Below are 14,775 nucleotides of genomic sequence, written 5' to 3' on the forward strand. Positions count from 1 at the left end.
TGTAGCAGTCCTGTTGCTTCAGTCTCCTGAGTGACCAATGAGATCACAAATGTGTGCTATCGTGTTCATTTATTATATATGTGTATTCATGTGTATGTCTGTGCTTCCATATCCATATGTGTTTTATCCTTGTATTCGCGTGCGAGTGTGTGTGTGTGTGTTTGCATGTGTGTCCCAGATATCTACTTTTGAATATTGATACACAACAAACTTACTGGAATGAAACAATGGTTCTAGATGTGCAACTCGGTGGTAAACTCTTTATCTGACACGTATAAGACCCTGAGTGTAATCTCCAGCTGCAAAACAATCAAACTAAAAACTCTAAGGTTGAGGCCCCATGAGAATCTACCCTTTCACGTTAGTACATCCATTGTCATCATCCGCAAAGAAACAGGCAACCTAAAAAATGCAGTGAGTGGGAGAAGTAGCCTTCTCCAGGGAAGAGCACAAAATTCATTATCCAGTACCAAATGCTGAGCCCTGAAACCACATACAATATAAGTATCATATGGACTGAACAGGTTTTACTTATATAATTAGGGGTATTTATAATTAGGAATATGTATGTATATGTAGCAACAATTAAAAAAACAGAAGCCACAGACTTGAGAGCAAGTGAAGGGGAGGTGCATGGAAGGAAGAGTTGGACAAGAAAATGGATGGAGGTAAACAATGTAATTGTATTTTAATTTTAAAAAATGTTTTTAAAAATATAGAAACCCATTTTCCCATGTTCCTAATCCACAGAGTCCAGATGCTGTCAAGATTGTTTGCTGCTCAATGTGGGGTCACTCACACTTCCACCTGTGACAGGTCTGGTCTGGGGGATCCATGCTGGCTTCATAGAGGTGTCCATCCAATGGGTAAAGAAATGGCTAATGAGTGGCTAACAGCTTGGTTGCAGTTGGAACTTCCTTTTGTGGAAGTCCTAAGACTTCTTCCAATAATTCCTGCCATAGCATGGCCACCCTCTAACACGTTAGCATAGGACTCCGAAACACTAGAGTAGACACTGTGAACTGCATCAAAGCCTAGCCTGCAATTGTTTGGTGACACTTCTGCTACAAACTATAATTAAAGCAGTCATGAGGTCAAAGGCATAGACATTAAACCCCAGTTCTCACTGGGAAGAATAGCTAAGGATCTGCAGTCATTTTGGATCCCCAGCAGTCCTTCTACTAGTCACAAGCCATTTTACCACTCCCACAATCTAAACACCCCCAGCCCTCTCAAGAGTCTGAAAAGTCTTAGTACATCTAAATGTGAATGACGCAGCTGTTTACAGGCCATTTCCTTCACAGCCAAAGGTCTGGATAAAACAGCTCAAACAAACTGCTGAAGAGTTATCCACTCCTCACTTGGGCTCAAGGGATGATTAAAAGCGGTACGAAAACTGACATCTCTGTTTTCATGTTGTGTCTGTCACCTTTGCTTTAGCTGAAGGCACAAATAAGCAAAATTTGGATCCCTGGAAGACTTAGCAGAGGATACCACACTCAGGGAAAGGCAATTAATTATTCATGAGGACAATGCCGCACCCTGAAGCATCTTGTCCCTTTCAGAAACAAGGACTTCTATGAACTACCTGGGAAGACCAAAGAGCAGGTTCTGGCCTGAAACAATGATCATTTAGTCTACATCTAGACTAAGATTGCTTAATTCTCCAGTCTTGGCCCGCGCTCAACTTCTGTTTAAAATAAGAAACTCGTGTCGCGATCCAGAAGATGAATGTGGGCTCCTTGGACCCCTTTATTGGTTCCTTCTCCCAATATGGTCACACTGAATAAAATCCCTTTCCAATTTTTTTTTCCTGCCATTACTCCTTTCTATTACATTTAGTGGATGTAGTGATTCTAGAGTCTAAATTCTAGACTGTCCACCACTGCCCAGAAGAGAACAAATGAACACATGAATACACATTTACAAATGAATACTCATTTATATGCACAACATACTCACACACACACACACACACACACACACACACACACGTATACACGCATACTTCCAATTGGTTCTGTTTTTCTGGAGAACACTGACTAATGCCTAATGATCTAGTGAAATCAGCAAAAAGTGAGTTCAGTTAATAGTGACATCAATGGTGATTGGTTCTTTGTGACAAATGTACCCTACTGATAGATGTTAAAACGATCTTTTTAAATATGAAAAAATTAACATTTTTATACTTTTTAAAATTTTAATATGTAAAATTTGAAAAAATATACTTAAAAGCACATTAACATTCCTTTTTCTTTTCCTTCTATTTCTATATCCAAGGCTCTGGTATGAAAACATTGTCATCAAACACAGGAAGAAAGCCAATAGATGGCGCCATGTCCCTTTTTTGTCATTATGATCCTTGCACTGAACATAATACCACGTGGTTTTGTTATAGTCTTTTCTTTTGGGTTTTTGTTTGTTTTATTTCTTCAAGTCTTAGGATTTACTAGATTTTCATTCCAGAAGATATGGAGAATCCTGTTTAGATGCGGAAACCACCCTTTCTGGGGCAATTATCTGGCAAACACAACATGCAGGGTGTGTCCTAGTATTAACATCTACAGTGGATTCAGTAAGGATCTTCCCTCTAAGCTTCAAAACTATCCTGAGTGATGTTTCTTTCCTATACAGAAGGCAAAAACAAGGTCATCAACATTTTGCAAATTGCAAGGGCAAGCAGTTTTATCCAAACTGGCCCATTCTGACCCCATTTACTTTATAAAGATTGTGTCTATCCATTCTTTTGTGGAGGGGCATCTAGGTTGTATCCAGGTTCTGGCTGTTATGAATAAAGCTGCTATAAACAACATAGTTAAGCAAATGTCCTTGTGGTATGATGAGTATCTTTTGGGTATATGCCCAGGAGTGGTCTTGAGGTAGATTGATTTGAAATTTTCTGAAAAACCACCATATTGATTTCCAATGTGTACAAGTGGCTGTACAAGTTTGCATTCCCACCATCAATGGAGGGGTGTTCCCGTTGCTCTATATCCTGTCCAGCATAAGCTGTCATTTGTGGGGTTTTGTTTGTTTGTTTTGCCTTTCTGACAGGTGTAGCATATAATCTCAGAGTTGAAAAAAATGTGGAGTATTACTCAACTAACTTTTAAAAACAATGGCATTAGGAAATTTAAAGGCAAATGGATGGTACTAGAAAAAAAAAATCATCCTGAGGGAGATAACTCAGACCCAGTAGAAAAACATGGTATGTACTCACTCATTAGTGGATATTAGTTGTAAAGTAAAGGATAGCCATCCTACAATCCACAGGCCCAGAGAAGATAGGTAACAAGGATACCTAGCTTGAAAGGTGAAATAGAAGAGATATCCTGTGTGGACTGGGGGATGGGTGGGGATGGGGACTTGAGGGATCAGATTGTGAGGGTGGAGAGGGAGAGTACTTCAAAAGATGACTGGAAGGGGAGGCATTTCAAGGTCAGATAGAAAGCTAATGCAAAGGAAATTCCTACAAATCTACAAGGATGACATGAGCTGAAACTCCTAGCAATAGTGGACACATAGCCTGAGCCATCTATTTCCTGTTACCAGATTGGTGACTATCCCAATTTTCATCAAAGAGCCTTCATCTAGTAACAGATGCAGAGACCCAGAGCCAAACATTAGGCTGAGCTCAGGGAATCCTGCTGAAGAGAGGGGGAAGGATTGTAGAAACCTGAGGGGTCAAGGACATCACAAGAAAATCCACAGAACTAACTTGGCTCATAGGGGCTCACAAACTCTGAACCAACAATCAAGGAGCCTTTGAGGAAACGACCTAGGCCCTCTACATATATGTGACAGCTGTGTAGCCTGTGGAACTCCTAACAATGGAAACAGGGACTGTCCCTAACACTTTGGCAGGCTCTTGGGAACCAGTTCCTCATACTGGTTTGCCTTGCCTAGCTTCAATACAATTCTGTGGAGCATCTCTATAAGGCATAAGGAGATTCACTCTATACTTTCAATCATGCTTATAACCATTACCCCATAATCTCTTCAAAATCTTTGTTTAGCTTCAAAACCCCCTTAAAGTATGACAAGCACAAATGACTTGAAAAACCTATAAATGGAGATAACGTAAGTATTATAGTCAGTTCTAAGTCTAGAGAATCTAAGTACAGAATCTGATGTGCCTACTAACTTCTGTTCCCGTAGATCACAACTGAGTTCAGTAGGTCTCGGTTTGTTACCTGCACCTGTATTCCCAGAGTATTTGTCAGAAAACAAGTCATTAGACCTTGTCTTATTCTTTCCACTTCAGCAATTATGAGGTGAGAAATTGGGTTTCTCACAAAAACTCAGAGGTTCTGCTCTCTGGACCCAAACCGAGACTCTGAGAACCATGGATCCTATTCATCTGTTTGATGATTCTATTCTCCTGTCTCCTTTACATCCACACTTTACTCTTCTAACCATGTCATTGTTGAACTTGTACTCATCCCTCAACATATACTAGTTATTTAATTATTATAGTTTGTTAATTTGCTTATTGATTGTGTGTGTGTGTGTGTGTACACACAAGCACTTCAGGGCACACATATGAGGAGGAGAAAGGACAACTTACAGGAGTTGGTTCTCTTCTTCAACCATGCAAAACCTGATCTAACTCAGGTTTTCAGGGGTGGTAGCAAGCAGCCTTATCTACTGAGCTATCTTTCCAGCCCTAGCATTCTGATTAAGGATGATGAAGAAAGTACCTGACTAAAGTTTTCCTATTACAGAAGGAATCAAGGTCCACAACCTGTCACTCCAAACCAGGCACATGAACCCTAGCTCTAGCATATGAACTAGTCAGCAGGCTTCCTCTCATGATGTGCTGCCATCTCCCTAAGTAAAGCCGGCTCTGTTTTGGGGTGAGAACATGAACTAAAGAAGGCCCTTTCCAGCCATGAAACACCACCGTTGGATTCTGCATCAGGACAGGACAATGGGAGAATACTTAGGGCTCAGGAAAAGAACACTTGAGAGAACACAGAAGTTTCTCTTCTTGCTGTGGGGCCCTTAGCTGAGCAAAGATGAAAGGGGAACTTAAGTTTACAAGACTCTAGGGGTGACTGTGCTCTTGTATTTGCTTCCTGCCTTATGGGAAGTGAGACCCGACTCTTCCTCCACTGTACACAGATAGCACTTAGCACAAAGTAAGGCCTGAAAAGACTTCACATGCAGCTTTATTTCTAGTTGACCACCAGCAAAATGCTTAAAGGTTAGAACTAGAAAATAAAGACTGCAATGTTTCTTGTTTTAACTCAGAGGTTGGGATAACATCTCAGGATACCAAACACCTGAGTGAGAATTGTGAAGTGTGTGTCATGAAACCTGAGAAAGTTCATCCCCCATGCCCCTGCTTCACATTCATTAAACTGTTACATTTTTTTTTGAGCACACACAGTGAATACAAAAGAAATGTAAACTAAAATTTACAAAGCATGAAGCTGAATAAACTCAGTAAGATGTAAGAAAGAAAACAAAAATGATACCTGGTTCTACCTGTGTGAGACAGAGCAAGAAAGCAGAAAGGTGTTTTCTGGGAAAGGGGAGGGAGAGGGGAAGGGATGAGGAGGGAAGGGGATGTGGAGATGGATGGTAACAATGCTGGTTGCACAACATTAAAATGTACCCAACTCCCCAATTACCCTTAAAAATGGTTAAAATGATATTATTGATATGTGCATGCATTAGAATTTAAAATTACATCACACCCCCCCCCCCAGCTTTCAGAGTGTCCCCGGCTTCAGAGAGGTGGATGAGAATGGCTTCCATAGGCTCCTGTTAGAATATTTGGTTCCCCAGTTGGTGGGATTATTTGAGAATGATGTGAGGGTGGCCTTGTAGAAGGAGGTGTGTTACTGGAGACAGAGTTTAAGGTTTCAAAAGGCTTGTGCCATTCCACACCATCTGCCTCCTACTTGCCCATCAAGATGTGAGCCCCCAGTGATTCCTGCTATCATCATGGACCCTAACCTCAAACCATAAGCCTCAAATTAAATGATTTCTTTTATGAATTTCCTTGGCTGTGCTGTTTTATCAGAGCAATACAATAGGGAAAGTAACGAAGACACTTGTTTAATCTTTACTAATATTCACACTAGAAACAAGTGAACAAGTGGGAAAGCAGATAACATTATCCAAACCCTCAGCAGCAGCAGCTGCTGTACCCTGATTTCACACATTCTTATGGTACTGCCTTACTGTATCTTTCCATCACAGAACATACTGAGTGAGAAACAAAGACCTCAAATGCCAAGTAGAGAAAGGCTCAATAGAATCACTTATTAATAACATTGAGGAGCTCATTTTTCCATATATATATATATATATATATATATATATATATATATATAAAGCACATGAATATTCACGACTCCTAAAAGTTTGAGAAAAATCTACAAGATCTATTACAACAAGGAAACATTTGAATTCTAAGTGACAAACGTATTGTAAAATAATTTGGAGGGTATTTTTCTTCATAATAGAATGCAAAACTAAAGGAAAATCTTCAAAATGCAGAGGTTTGTATACATACCTCCAATCCTAGCACTTGGGAGGATGGGGCTTGAGGCCAGTTTGGGAGACACCCTGAAATCCTGTTTCAAAAGAAGCTCTTCCCCAAAAAACATCAGCCACTACTAAACTTCACTGATTTATGTTTTCTAGGTTGGCCTCAAACCATGATACCCTAACCTCACTTCCCAGAGCTAGTGTCAGAGGCATGTGCCACCACACCTCGTAATTCCTGGGTTTGAAAAAGCCTTTTCCCCCTACCATTGATGATTTAATTTTCAAACATATGTAGTATGCCTTTAAAGAATTTCCTTTAATTAAAGTGTCTCACAACAGAAAGAGTGGAGAGATGGCTTAGCAGTTAAATGCACTGGGTGCCCTTTCAGAGACCAGAGTTTGATTCCCAGCACCAACACAGCCTCTTAAAATGGGCCATAGCTCTAGTTCCAGGGCATCTAACACCTTGTTCTGGCCTCCTTAGGCATAGCATGCATATATCAAGTGGATGTGATGGCTAATTTTATGTCAACTTGATAAAAATTATCTGAAAGGAGGGAACCTAAGTTGAGAAAAAGCCTCCATAAGATCCAGCTGTAGAGTATTTTCTTAATTTGTGATTGATAGGGAAGGGTGCAGTCCATTGTGGGTGCTGCTATTCTTGGGCTGGTGGTCCTGAGTTCTATAAGACAGAAGGTTGAGCAAGCCATGAGAAAGTCAGTAAGCAGTTCCCCTCCATAGCTTCTGAATCAGCTCCTGCCTTCAGTTCCTACTCTCCTTGAGTTCCTGCCCTCATTGCTTTGATATGGAACTGGGAGTAAAATAAACCCTTTACTCCTCATGTTGCTTTGGTCATGGTGTTTTATCACAGCAATAGTAATCCCGATTAAGACAAGTTGGTACCAGGATAGTGAGGTCTGACCATGTTTTGGAGAAGATTTTGGAAGGACTTTGGAGCTTTGGGCTAGAAACACCATGAAGTGTTGAAAGCTGTTATGTAGGAGCTTGGAAGAAAAACTGTTGAGAACATTGCAAACTATGGGGGCCTGGGTTGCAAAGTTTCAGAGAGAAGCACTCAGCAGCTTTGTCCCATAGGTGGCCAAGACTGTGCCTCATGCTGACCGTGGAATTCGGTAGTGTGAGTCACGCAGGTTTTGAAGGCATGAAAGGAACATGGTGAGCAGCTGAGGCTTGCTGCTGTGGGGCTGGGATAGAATCCCTGAAGCTGAGGAGAGGCTGCTGGTGAAAGTGTGGTCCAGTTGCAGCAAGGGACCCCAACATTTTTGCCAGTACCATTGGAAGACCAGCAAGAAGAGCAGCTCTGGTGGAGTCGAGCCTGCCCAAACCTAGGAGACAAGCTGTTTGTGCTAGGGAGGGTGGAGCTGAAGAAGTGGCCAGACCCATTTGGAGGAGCCCAGAAGATTGTAAGTGAGTCCCACATACTTGAACACTGAGTTATTTACACTTTAGGAGTTTGGTTTTGCTTTGATTTTATTGTGCTTGTGCACTGATTCTTCCCTCTTGAAGTAAAAAAGTTATTTTTTATTTGGCAGGGAGCCTACAGTTGAAAGACAAGATTTTAAAAGACCTTGGATTTTTTTTTTAAAGACTATTTTTGAGAGATTGACTTTTTAAGTGTTTGAATTGTTAAAGACTGTGGGACTTTTATTAAAATTCAGAAAGTTTACATTCTAATGTTTGTATCAGAGAGTGATCTTGGGAAAGAACGAGAAAGCAAAGGTTTATGTCAGGTTAACAAAGGGTCAATTATGCTGGCTACTTTTATGTCAGTTCCACATAAGCTGGAGTCATCTGAAAGGAGGGAACCTCAGTTGAGAAAATGCCTCCATAAGATTGAGCTATAGGGCATTTTCTTAATTTGTGATTGATGGGGAATGGCCCAGTCCACGGCAGGTGGTGCCATCCTTGGGCTGGTGATTGTAGGTTGTATAAGACAGCAGGTTCTATGAGCAAACTATGGAGAGCGTGTCAGTAAGCAGCATTCTTCATGGCCTCTGGATCAGCGCCTGACTCCAGATTCCTGCCCTCACTGTTTTTGATGAAGAACTGTTGCATAGAACTGTGACTGAAGCAACCCCTTCCTCTCCTAGTTGATTTGATCTTTTTTTTTTTTTTTTTTTTTGAATCACAGCAATACTAACCCTAACTAAGACAGTGAACAAAACACCTGGACATATTAGACAATATATTTATAACTAGGCCAAACTGGAATATAATACTGTACTGAAATAAAAGTCCAAGGAAAGTGTTAATAAGCTCCAGCTGTGAGGGGGTGCCTTGATCTAACCCTTACCCAGTAAACAGTTAGCTTTTATGATAGATAAAACTGAAACACACATTAATTCAACCTCAAAAGAAATGCTGGCTGACTCTTTCTGGCAATTCATCACAATTACAGGGCTAGCTGTCAGTAACATGCTGTTGTGCTCGCTGTTACCATAACTCTTCATATATTTTCTACCTGTCAATATAACTATTATAGTATTAAGATTTTCCCAAGAAATTGGGAAGTGCATGTCCACAACTACCTACTAATATTTGTATTTATTTCCCCTTTTAGTTCTGTTGACGTTAGCCTTTTGTATAGTCAAATTTTAGATTTGCATTTTGAACTAAAACATGGTTTTGACTTTTGGACAAATTCACTTCGTGGTTATGAGAGTTATCTCGCCCTGTGTTTTAGCATCTCTGTACTCTTCCATCTGATTTTGATTGCTGGGGTCTGGTGGACAGAAAGCACAAACATACTGTTTTTTTTGTTGTTGTTGTTTCTTGGTTTGTTTTTTTGTTTGTTTGTTTGTTTGTTTGTTTTTCTTGCATCTGTAGAGGAAACCTTAAGAGTGGACATTGGTTTCCTTAGATTTGTTAGATAATGCATCTTCATGGTTTTGGTGTATGTTATTGGTGTTTATAAATTAAGAGTTTTCACATCTTCTCATAGATTGGTCCTTTTATCTTTATGCAATAACCATGTAACTTTCACTCTTGCTTCCTGTTTGAAAGCCTAACCTGCTCTGATATTCTAAAATCTGTACTGGCTCTCTTGTATTTAGAATGGGTGGATGTTCCAACATCTCACCCACAAGCAAACATTTCCTTGTGAGTGATGTCCTTAGTAAACAGTACTCAATTGTTGCTTGCAGCTCACACTCTGGGAGGATTATTATACTGACTTCTCAAAGCATACTGGGCTGTGAGCCCTGGCTACTCCAGGTGGCCTTAATCTAATCAGGATCTGAGATCTGAACCTGGGTTTCAGAGCCAGGCAAGCTGGCTGATTTCCAGTTCCCTAAACTCTTGAGTGGGCTTTGAAGTTTCTGAGTTCAGTAATTGCTCACAGCTGGTAGCTGGTCTGAAACACCTAGTCTGTGGTGAGGTGGCTGGAAGTGGAACAGAGGTAGGTTACCTTTCTAGTGCCCTTTTTTACTTACAGGTCCCTTATTTTCCTGTGGAGACTAAAGATTTAAGTGAAACAAGTATGCTAACAATTGCTCAGGAATCTTTGGATGAGTATTGAAAGAGAAAAAAAAAGTTAAAAACTGCTAGAAACTTGGCCCTTGTCCTCAACTGTGTCACTTCTGAGTGGCTTATCTTGTCTCCATCCCATGTTAGTTTGGCTGTTGCTTTTAAGTGTTTGGTAACGTTTTGTGTTGAAAATATTTTCAGTAATCTTAAGTTTTTAACAGTCCTTTGTTTCAATGATGCTATGGTAACTAGGATAGTTTTAAAATTAAACATTTTAGTACAGTCATGGCATACAAAAGCAACCATCTCACCCCTAGGTTGTAGATGAGCTGATGCTGTGAATTCATTCATTCATTCATTCATTCATTCATTCATTCATCTCTCTCTCTCTCTCCTCTCTCTCTCTCTCTCTCATCAATCTATCTGTCCATCTAGTAAGAAGGATAGAGCTGAGAAGATAGGAAGAAGGGAGGTGGATCAAGTTATCCTAATTGGGTGTAAGGACTGAGATTTCCTCAGTCACCCGGAATTCATATTAATGATTAATATGAACTGGGAAAGTAAGGAAACAATGGCGAATGACTTTTGCTTTGAATAGGACAAAAGTCCAGATCCCAAAGGGCAATAACACCCAAAGTAGACAGGAAGAACAGACATGTCATGGTTGGAATTTTCATAACATCAACATTATTCAGCCTTCCAGGGAACAGAGGAGTAGGCCATCATCTTGTCCTATGGAAAATATGATATTTATAGAACATGATGAATTAATCCTTTAAATGTAAAGGAAACTATTCCCATTTATTTATGTGTTTTTGTATTTATTTGTTGGGATGAGGTGTGGAAGTCAGAGGACAGCTTGCTATTCTGGGGACCAACTCAAGTTGTCAGGCTTGGCAGTAACTAAGCGCCTAGATGGACTGAACCATTTCAATGACCCAGGAACCCTTTACATATAATAATATAGCACACCTTCCATGTTGCTTCTTCATTGTCTCTTTCTCCATTCTGATTTACTTCTTGGTCTTTGCTCCCAAGCATTTGGTTACTTGTGTCCCATAAATTTGCTATGGTTTGAATGTGACTTGTCCCCACAGGCCCCTATGTTTGAATTTTAGTCTCTGGTTCATGGGTACTGTCTGGGGGAGCCTAGGGAGCCTTTGAACCTGAGGACATAGCCAGCAGATATAGGTTACTCTGTATATCACTGAGTGTGTTGGTCTAATCTTAGTCTGGGCTTGCCTCTGCAAAGGAACATAAATTCTTCTCTTGTAAGTTGGTTCTGTAAGAAACTCTGTCAAGGCAGTAAGAAAAATGGCTAATGCACCTTTTCTCTCAAAATTTCCTCCAACTATTAACAACATTAATGACTATGACAATAATTCTAGGTATGATTATGTATTCACACACACACACACACACACACACACACATATATATATATATATACATACACTTAGATATTTGTATATATGCGTCTATATGCATACATATTTTGTTTAGCTCTAGTTATCCTCAACAAATACCAATAGGGAAATCCTTTGTGACTTTTTTTGTCACTTCCAAAGGCCTTCCTTTCTAAGGTCACTATACACAATTATCACAACAGCTTTATTTAGTTCTTTTTAAAAATCGAAATACAGGGTCTTCATTAGCTTCTTTTGCTTCTCCAGGATAAGTGGGAAGAGTCTGATTTTTCAATGTTATTAATTAATGGTGTTAATTTGCTTATTTAATAAAGTATATACAGTATTTGATAAATCATATCCTCATAATTATGTCTATGTGGTACTATTTATTCACCATAAAATTTTTAGAGATTACATACGTTATAAAATTCTGTATATCCAAATACATATAGGTGATTTGGTTATTATCAAATGAAATGAGCAGTTATTTGCACTGTTCCCAGAAGACAAGAGTATTCTCTGTATGGTGGTTAAAAGACAACTTAACTGTTGTCTTTTTCTCTAGTGTTTTCATTTTTCTTCATTCTTTCCCACATTTTGAGAAGTCAAAAAGTGTGTATGTGTCCATGTCCATGTGTTTGAATATGTGTGATTTTGTGTGTTCATGTGTTTGTATGTATATGCTTGCATGTGTGTTGTGTGTGTGTTTGCATGTGCATGTGTTTGCATGTATATTTACATGTATGTTACTGTGTGTGTATGAGTGTCTGCATATGCTTTTCTGTATGTTGTTTTTCTGATATTGTTGCTGCTGCTGTTCTGAATAGTTTCATAAAATAGACAAAGCTCAAGACTATCTCCAGCAGCCCCCAGGAATGCTGCAGAGGCAAGGGGAATATACCTCTAACATGATGGGCTTTTGTGAGCTCATACGGGTGAAGGATGTGCCCCTGAATCCAATGATGACTTTGGACATCAGATGACAAGTGGGTTTTCTCCTCTTCATAAATCTCCTGGTCCCATGTAACATAGCAGAACATGGCTCCAGTTTAGACAAAGGCAAGGATGATCCCAGACACCAGCATTTAGTTCCCACACTTTGGCAGCACCTTAATTTCAACTACAAATTAAATTTAAGCCATGGGAAAATCCCCTCATATGGCCCAAAGCCAATGATCTCCTCCTTGTGACATAGTTGTTTCCTAGGAGACTCAAGATAAGAATTATCCACTAGTTTTAGGTAAGAGACTCTCCCCAGAGACAGACTGCACATTTGTAACAGCACAAGAAATCACCTGTGTATAAGTTTTCAGTCAAATATTTTCTTTGGTTGAAATTATTTGGGTAGGCTCTGACCTATAAGAGAAACTGCCATTGAGGGCTGAGAATGAGTAATGGTAACTGATAGGAAAAGGCTGTTAATTTACAGTATCAGCTCCAAGCAAAGCATAGAGTATCAGTAATTCCTTCCTCTGTGTTCTTGGCTGACATCTGTATTCCCATGGCTGAGCATCCTCAATATCAGGTTATCTGAACAATTTAGAAAACCTCATCTTTAAGTGTAGGGTATACTTTGACTACTCATTCTCCTGCGTTCCAAGAAAGCAAAGTATAAATCACTTAGCTGCATTTTTCTTGATATCTTGAAATTTTTGTTGGCACAGTAAAATATGTATCTAGCAAAGGCTACCTTAAACTCGCCTCAAATTATCTCTAGTACTTGGCCATTTAAAAAAATGTTTCCAATTAATTGCAGATACCTTAAGAATGTAGCAAATGAATGTGTGAAAATAAGGTGGTAAAAGATGTAAAACATGATCTTAAATATTTCATTTTTAGGATCAATAAAAATTACTTTGTTAGTTGCTGTGAAGTTTATAATTGCCTTTCTTTGTGTGTTTTTGCGGACAAAAGTAACTAGAGAAATATTGGTCAAGCAAGATGGGGAAACACATATATTTCTCAATTTAAAAGATCTTAAAATGTCCAGAGATAAAAATAAAGTATATTGAGTAATCTGTGTAATATGATGTAACTGTTATATAATTTATAATCTCTGTGTGTTCATCATCAGCTACTTGGAAGGCTATCTATATACCTAGACCTACCTCTCTTCCAAATTTCTCTTAAATTCCCAGCTTGTCTAGATATTTACCTAATACTTTAAGATCTATCACAAAATGAATCCCCCCTCTTCTTGATAGACTCACTTCTGTGTTCACCACCTTATTGTTAATGACATTCTCCTCCAGAACAGGAAGGTATCATCAGTTTTTACCCTAGCTTCCCTTGTTTTTTCTTCTGTCACAGGTCATGTAATATTTGTCATACTGAAGTCTTTATATCTCTGCCCAGATTCCTATCCCTTTCAGTGTTGGCAATGGCTTCTTCCTTCTTCTCCATGTGTCTGTGTGTTGTGGGTATGGTGTGCACAAATGTGTGACTAGTATCCTATCGTCTGTCTTCTTGTCTTGGGATGGAGTCTTTCACTGTCTCAAACTAGCAGCCAGCAAGTCCCTGCCATCCTTCTGTATCTGCCCTGGTCCTGGCTTTTCTTCATAGGTCCTAGGATGAGAACTCTGCTCCTCAGGCTTGGGTGCTGAGTGTGCTTACCCAATGAGCTATCTCTCTGGTCTGCCTTGTGGTCTTTTGAAAGTTCTTCCCTCCCATATCTCTGGACACTGTGGGTCTGCAGGTGCCACTTTTCTGCGTGAACATATTCAGTCACTCTTCCCATGTTAACTGAACACAAGCTTGTAGCCAAGGGTCTCCCTAGTTTCTCTCTATACTCCTTACTCCTTACAAAAGCTGGCTCTTAGTAATGCTATCTCTTCCCATGATATGTTATTTTTCATCTCGATACTTTGTCTCACAGCTCTAGTCTTCTAGAGTGTTCTCCCAAATCCTAAGTAAATATATAAATATATACCCCAATTTTGATTTTTTTTTTTTAAGAATTCAGCCCCTAACAATTTCCTTGCCCTGCAGGTTGATTTATGAGCACCTCTCTTGCCTTGGCTCTGTGCTCTTGGAGGTTCAGTCAAAGCCTCTTCTGAATTATTTATCTGTTTTGTATTCTGACAATTCAAGTCTATCTCCCTGCAGATCTAATATAGAACAGGTATTTGTTGACAGTTCATATTTGGAAAACAACACATTAACTTTAACTGAAGATCATAGCAAAAACAAAAAAAATCACCTCTACTCTGTACAAAGGATGCTGTGTGCGATAAATACTGTATGCAGAATCAGAATACTAAACATTCTAGAATAATAGTAATTGCTGTTTATAGAGTGTGTCTGTGTCAGGGGTGTCAAGAAGTGAGACAGGTCCGAGACAACCAAAAGAGGCCAGAGACAGGGATGAGCAAATGAGAAA

This window comes from Phodopus roborovskii, unplaced genomic scaffold (genome assembly GCF_943737965.1).
Source record: "Phodopus roborovskii unplaced genomic scaffold, PHOROB, whole genome shotgun sequence".
NCBI classification, from domain to species: Eukaryota; Metazoa; Chordata; class Mammalia; order Rodentia; family Cricetidae; genus Phodopus; species Phodopus roborovskii.